Here is a 7,916-nt window from a genome sequence, read left to right on the forward strand (position 1 = left end):
AGATTAAAGATTTGGAAATTAACCTTTACTCCAGAATTTTAAAGTTAAAGACAAGAGATAGACACACAACCAAATTATTAAGGGCAGTGAGATATATACCTGTGCACAGACATATAGACAAAGTTAAGTGTATAATGATATATATAAAGTGAGAGCATGAGAGAAGTTGTCCGTTCTCCCTGGAGGCATTTACCGACTAGAATGGTTGTAATTAACACCTAGAAAAGTGGAAAAAAAGTAAGCTGAAGTTTGCTTATTGAGTTCTGGTTTTCAGTATATTTAAATATTTTTTAAAAAGAGATCATCAAAGTGGTGAAGTAACCTTTTAAGTAAGAGACATTGGGATATGAAATAGTTGACATTCTATCACTATAACACTTTCCTCCTGGTGACCTGTTTATCAACCAAGCAAAGATAATCCTTGACCAAGCTTCTCCATGTTCTCAGTGTTTTCCAGTGGAAAGTCAGAAACATTTCCTGGGGAAAATTATAAAATGTGTATTTTATCTCCTTGGATAGAGAATAAATTTTACTAAAGTTATTCTTTTCTCCTTCTTTCTCCTCCTCTTCCTCCTCCTCCTCCTCCTCCTGCTTCTGCTTCTGCTGCTGCTTCTGCTGCTGCTGCTGCTGCTGCTTCTTCTTCTTCTTCTTCTTCTTCTTCTTCTTCTTCTTCTTCTTCTTCTTCCTGTCTCTCTCCCTCTGTCTCTCTCTCTCTCTCTCTCTCTCTCCCCCCCTCCCCCCCTCTAATTATTAGCTTCCAAAAGGAAAATACGATGTATTGCCTATGGAATACATAAAAGAAAAATGTGGTAGCTGATAAACAGTACAAGTGATTTGAGGACTATTTGGAAATGGTTAATTTAAACAAAGTGATGATCCCAAAGACATCAAGAGTAGATGCAATGGTAGACATTTCCTGGTTCTCAATAATCAGGTTGGATCAACTTAATAACATGTTTGTATGTTTTTCTTCTCTTTATAGGCAATGACTGAGTCACCTGTAACGTCTAGCGCCTCGAATGATAACTAGCATGTAATCACTGCTGAATAAAGAGCTGTGGATGAATGAATAAGTGAGTAAATGGGTGCATGAATTAGATGCATGGATAAGCCACAAGGGAGGCAACTGTATTTTTCTGTTGTGTGGAAACTGCTTTTAGCATTCATTTGCTTAGAAGTCTTTGTGTGTGTGTGTGTGTGTGTGCGCGCACGCGCATGTGCATGTGCTCTAAGTTTCCTTTACCCAATCGTCCCACCTGCATCAATAATTCTGCCTGGTGACATCATTTCTCTGTAAAGCTTTAGCTGTCCCATCTCCTGCTTGGGGTGGTCATATGAGTTGATTGTTTCACTGTTTCTACAAATTGGAGTTCCCCAGCTTCCTTTTTATTTGACAATCTAGTTATGCCTGTATTCCAAGTCATATTTATTCCAGCATCCAGTCATACATTCATTATTCAAGCATTTATTAGCACATATGATATGTCAGGAACTATGCCAGTCACTTGGAAGATGAAGTCTAAGAAATGTTCCCTTTCCTGAAGTTGCTCAGCCCGTAGGGGTTGGAAGGTAGGTAATAATACATGTAAAGGGATAACTTTAAATAATTCATAATTGGAAATACAACGGATAAACTGAACAACACATGAAGTGTATTATAGGTGTGGAGAGAGTAATTTGAGATAACTTTTTACTAGATATAACATCACAGCTGAGCCTGGGTATTCCATGAGAAGGCACTTTTATGGTAGAGAAGAGTAATGGAGTATGTCAGACAAGAAAACCACATTTATAGAATCAAGAAGATGGAAAAGAGGAAGATATGGTTGAGAAATGAGGCTATTTCTGTTGGGCAAAGATTGGCAGGCAGGGGAAGAAAATAAGGTAAAAGGAGTAGATCATCACTCAACCATAAAGAGTTATATCTTCATTCACAAGACTTCAGGATTAAACTTGCCAACGATATGGAGCTATCTTTATACATTACTGTATAACATGCATACAGACAAATGCACAGCAAAATGAGTACATTCATGTTACAACTCTTAGGTCAAAGAGCAGAACACAGTCAGCACCTACAGCCCCCAACACATACCCATTTGCAGTTACTACCTCAGCCAGGGTCACCACAGTCTTATTTCGAATTGCACAGGTTAACTTTCTCAGTTTTGTACTTCATGTAAGTGGAATAATATAGTGAGCACTTTGACTCAATATTATGTAGGTTAGATTCATAATATTGCTCTATATAGCTGTAGGTCATTTCTTTTTATTGCTGTTCAGTATTTGATTACATAAATATACCACAATTTTAAAATCTATTCTAATTTCAATGTGTATTTTAGGTCATTCCCATTTTGGAATTATGACAAATAGTGCTGCTAGGAACATGCTATTAAGTATCTTTTGGTGAACATATGTACACATTTTGGTAGGGTATATGTCCAAGAGTAGCGCTTCACTAAATTGTACCAAATTTGCTTTCTAAGTATGGTTGTTCTAATATATTTTTCAGTCATAAAATAGACTTCTGCTTGTTCTACATACTCACTCATCCATAATTTTTTATTTATTCAATTAATGATCATCTTTTCAGTTAGAATCTAAGTTTTGTCAGTGTGGAGATCACAGGTGCCTTTTTGTATCTTCGTATCTTTAGTGGCTAGTACCATGTTTGCCAGATGACAGGAGATACGTGAATACACACACACACACACACACACACACACACACACACACACACACACATCACCTGCCTAAACAAATGCACAAACGAATGTCTATGTTCTTTTCCAAGTCATATTTACTCCAGCATCTACTCATGCATTTATTGTTCAAGCATTTTTTAGCACTTACGATTTGTCAGGAGCAATGCCAGGCACTTGGATGATAGAGAAGCCTAAGATGAGACATCTTCCATGAGGTTGCTTTCTCATCTAGAACACAGACATTTGTTTATGGTAGACAAAAATAATATTTCCTTCAGATTCTTCTTTTTAGACAGAAGCAGTATAATGCTCTATATTCTTAACTATTGAATCTGTTATTGAGGATGAAAATGGAGAATTACAGGTGATACAGTTAACTTCTATGTTGCGCCAAGATAGTCAGCAAGTTTTGTAATTCAATCCAAAAAGTAGTTAATAGAATGAGGAAGACAATTTTTAAAATTCCGATAACTTCCAATAACACTACTGTAGCTAAAGAGCTTAGTGGGATGAAGAGTGGTTTGGAAGAAAATAGCCCATTCAGGAGATTGTTGTCTATGTCCACTTCCTGTAGAGATGCTTCTGCATTGCCTTAAATACAGCCTATGTCTGCTTTTCAGAATTAGTAGCAGGACAAAACGTGAGAGGAAAAATGTAAAAGTAATGCATCTATGTGCTTTCACAGGACCTTATCCCAACTCCACATTCACAATCATCAATTAAAAAGCGGACTCTCTTTCCACTGATTAATTTCCACTTGGCCATTGTTAATAAGAAGGCTGGAGAAATGTGTTTACACAGGGCAAAATGGAATGAAAAACACAGCATACATGCGTAAGTCATCATTTAAACAGCATCAAAAGTGAGAGGGTAGCTATATTCAGCCCAAGCCCTCTGGCTTCCTCCCTGAACCTTGCTTGCCCATGGAGAAACCTTTAATCATATTATATAAGTGGTAATGAATGATGATGACACAGGCACAGACTTGGAATTAAAAGCGGCTTAGTGATATATCAGTTTAAACATTCCCCATTCTTTAAATCTGATTAGTTATTTATTGCTGTGGAAAAAAAATCATCCTGAAACTTGGTTGCTTAAAATCACAATATTCATTGATTGTCTCACAGTCTCTGTGGGTCAGAAATTCAGGAGTGGATCTGCAGTTCCAGCTCACCGTATCTCATGAGTTAGAAGTTAAATGGTGGCTAGGATTGGGGTCATCTGGAAGGCTTTCTGTCTTTCATATCTGGGGCCCGGGCTGTGAAGACTTGAGCAGAGGGATGCTGGAGCAGGTGGACTCCCCAGGAATCTCTAGACTTACCCAGATTCAAGAGGAAGAAACCTAGACCTCAATTCTAGATGAAGGTGTTAGAATTACATTGTAAGAAAACCATATGGGATTAGTATGATCATTTTTGGCAAATACCATCTGCCACCAACTCATTGCTGCAATATTGGGAGTATACCTGCTATTTTCCTTGGCTATTTCCAGGCCAGTGGAGAACAGCTGAATTAGGATCCGAAAAAAGGTGTCTATTCATTGATAGGCTAGCTGTCTGGGGCAGCCAGTCTCACATCACTCTGAGTCTATATTACTACTTCATGCAGAATCAAAAATCTGTCCTCCTTTGGCTTTTATCCACATGAGTTAGGTTCTAGCACCTTGTTATGGACTGAATGCTTATGTTCCACACAAACTCATTTGTGGAAACTCTAACCCACAAGGTGATGGTATTTGGAGTTGAGGACTTTGGGAGGTAACTAGGTTTAGATTAGGTTATATACTCTCATAAGGAGATTAGTGGTGCCCTGATAAGAGGAAGGGAAAGAAATTGCTTTCTCCATACTCTTTCACAGAGGAAAAGCCACATAAGCACACAGGGAGACAGAATGGGGCCCTCACCACGAACAGAGTCTAGGGTCACCTTGATCTCGGACTTCCTGGCCTCCAGAACTGTGAGAAACAAATAATGAATTGTTCAAACCACTCAGTCTCTGGTTTTTGCTATAACTACTTGAGCTGACTAAGACACACCTGTACTGTGCCTTATCTCTATAAGCCTATACACATGGTGGCCCATATACATGTTGAATATATGAACCAAGGGATCAACCAATTAATGAATACTATCTATATTAATTTCCTTTGGCTGTCATAACAAAGAACCATAGACTGGGCAGCTGAAACAACAGAAATTTACTTTCTCACAGCTTTGGAGGCTGGAAGTTCAAGATCAAGCTGCCTGCAGAGCTGGTTTCCCCTGACGCCTCTCTTCTGGGCTTGCAGATGGCCACCCCCTTGCTGCCTCTTCACATGGCCATCCCTCTGTGCTGTGTGTTTCCGGCATCTCTCCCTCCTCTTACAAGTACACCAGCCACATTAGATTACAGCCCACCCTGAGGGCCTCATTTTAACCTGTTCAATTCTCTAAGGGTATTATTTCTGAATGTAGTTACATTAGGATGTATTATGGGTTGAAATTTTAACATACAAAATTTTGATTTTGGAGAAGGGCCCAATTCAGCCCATAACACAAAGAAACCATAAAGTAAGACTGCTCCTTTATTCACATGACTATCTTGAAAACACATGAAAACAGTGATCATATTGCTCCCCCTCAACTCCCTCTTCTCTAAGCTCAAATCAATGTCCTTAGCACCACTGATCTCCCCTGAAGCTAGAGCACCCCTATTTCATCCAGGAGCTAGACTTTGGTAGAATATAGCAAGGCTGTCATTCCCCTGCCTTTGAAACTATCTCTTGTAAAGCACTTTAGGAATAGTTTCCTAGGTTTTGTTTCTCATTATCTTTCAAGAAAACTTAATTGTCCTTAAGTGTTTTTATAATTATATCCTTTCATATTTATAACCATGAGGTGAATTCAATATTAATCCCAGCACTTTGGGAGGCCGAGGCGGGCGGATCACGAGGTCAGGAGATCGAGGACCATAGTGAAACCCTGTCTCTACTAACAATACAAAAAATTAGCCGGGCGCGGTGGCGGGCGCCTGTAGTCCCAGCTGCTCGGGAGGCTGAGGCAGGAGAATGGCGTGAACCCGGGAGGCGGAGCTTGCAGTGAGCCGAAATCGCGCCACTGCACTCCAACATGGGCGACAGAGCGAGACTCTGTCTCAAAAAAAAAAAAAAAAAAAAATTCAGCAGAGATATAGGTCTCATGATAGTGCTTGAATATGCCTCTGAAATTGTGTCATAGGCAGCACTTTTCACTCTTCCAATACTTTCAATGGCTGTGTGAGGAGAGTGTTAGAGCCTTCCTCTGAGCAAGCAAATGAGGTCAGAGGGGTCGGGTAATGCTTCCTTGATTGCATTTCCTTGTCTTTTCTTTGTGCCTTTTTTACACGTTTATGTATACATTTGTTAAATACGTTTGGATCATAAAAATAATTCATGTCTGTGGTTCACAATTTAGAAGGTGTAAATAAGCTTAAATTGGAGAATAAAAAATCACCTATTATTCCACTAACCTAAAATAATAGCTCAGATGTTCCTTTTTGTCTTCTAGAAACATCTGAACACGTGAGTGTGAGTACACACACGTTTTATACATATAACATTCCTATATTACAATATTATAAAATATTCTTCATAAACTTGATTTTTAATGGCTGCTAAATAATTCCATTGTGCATATATAGCCCAATTTATGCAATAATTAGCCTTCCTTTTGAAAAGAACATAAGATCATAATGTAATTCTCATGATTCCATTAATTACACTTTCTTGCTAAAATACTCATTTCATTTCTTGGTAAAAAAAAGAAATGTATATCTTTAGCTTACAATATCATCTGTTGGCCTAATGAGGCTATGTAGATTCTACTCCTAAACCGTAGAATATTGTAGCTGAAGGGCTTGTGGAAATAACCATCTCCAACTTCTTTATCACATAATGCAGAGAACTAAGTCCCAGAGAGGGGAGGGGGTTTTATAAAGCCAAAAACAAAAATCTGAAACTACAATTTGAGCCTTCTGGGGTACAGAGTGCAGCTACAATCTTTATGAAATGAGATGTCTTTTGCATTTCTTTACTCATTCAACAAATATGCATTAGATGCCTGACAGGTACCAGGCACTATATATAAAGCAAGAATAAGATAGACCTGTCTCCTGCTCCCTAGAACTCCAAGAGTTGCCACATCCCTGTCTTTCACTCAGAGGTCGCCCACCGTTTTCCAAACACATGGATACAGCTTCCTGCATCTCTCTAGTGAGGGAAATTCTCCATTCTCAGGAATGTGCCCAGCCCTCTTGCTAGACAGGCTTAAGTGTCCAAGAATTAACATTCCAGAAGTGACCCTCAACCAAGGATGAATGAAAGTTGGTGGATTAACATCCAAGGTTTCTTGTGTTCCCCCTTAGGCAGTGGGACAGTTCTGAGGCGTATTCTATAGTGCCTCGCAGATCCCGGGGGATGGAGCCTCAGTGATTCCCAGAGGAACCACTCTTGTTTTGCTCACAGTACTTCCTGGAATCACTTCCTTGGATAATGAGAGAAACAAGGAAAATACAATTCCAAACTGTCCTGTACTTTGAATACTATGGCAGCTTTGCACTAGAACATTAATTGGGCAAAGAAAACGAAATACATACTTAAGCTAAGAAATCCATTTGACCTATGAGTCACCTGCAATGAAATGCTTGTCTCAGGTTCTGCTTCTGAGAGAAAACCAAACCAAGACATGATATCGATGTTTACCCTGTGTATTCCATAAAGGAAAAGTTATAGGATGGCATCAGAATACACAGTAGGGTAGGAAAACTCTTTCATTTATCTATTGTTCCACAACAAACAGACTGTATTCTCTTAAAACAATCAGTTATTACCTCTTATGGATCTGGGGTAAATGGGCTCAGCTGGGTAGTTCCCCTTTAGGGTCCTTCCTATGAATGCTGTCAGATGGTAGCTAAGATTAGAGTCATCTGAAGGCTTTTTCAGTCTTCTTATCTCTGATGTGTCAGCTAGTTGGGCATCCCTCTCTACATGGAGTCCTCCACGTGGCTAGCTTGGGCTTCCCTAGAGCATGGTAGCTGAAAGTTAAACTTTTTCTATTTTGGTTGTCTCCCACAAGTGCCCATTCCAAGAGACAGCAAATGCAAGCTGTCAATATTAAAGGCTGAGTTTGGAAACTGGCACGGTCTCCCTGCTGCAATATCCTCTTGGACAAGCGGTCACAGCAGCTGCCCAGG

General features: G+C 39.4%; 1 long non-coding RNA gene across 6 annotated transcripts in view; it reads left to right on the forward strand.

Annotated features, from left to right (window-relative positions):
* Nucleotides 1–7,916, forward strand: part of LOC139359923 (uncharacterized) — a 255,904-nt gene that overhangs the window by 166,702 nt on the left and 81,286 nt on the right. For 5 of the 6 annotated variants that reach the window (XR_011616590.1, XR_011616588.1, XR_011616591.1 and 2 more), the window contains one exon: nucleotides 983–1,073. This is a non-coding gene — a long non-coding RNA (uncharacterized lncRNA). Of the gene's footprint in view, nucleotides 1–982; nucleotides 1,074–3,393; nucleotides 3,543–7,916 lie in introns of all 6 variants that reach the window. The other variant, XR_011616589.1, reaches the window with a different exon arrangement.

Source organism: Macaca nemestrina, chromosome 18 (assembly GCF_043159975.1).
Source record: "Macaca nemestrina isolate mMacNem1 chromosome 18, mMacNem.hap1, whole genome shotgun sequence".
Lineage (NCBI taxonomy): Eukaryota > Metazoa > Chordata > Mammalia > Primates > Cercopithecidae > Macaca > Macaca nemestrina.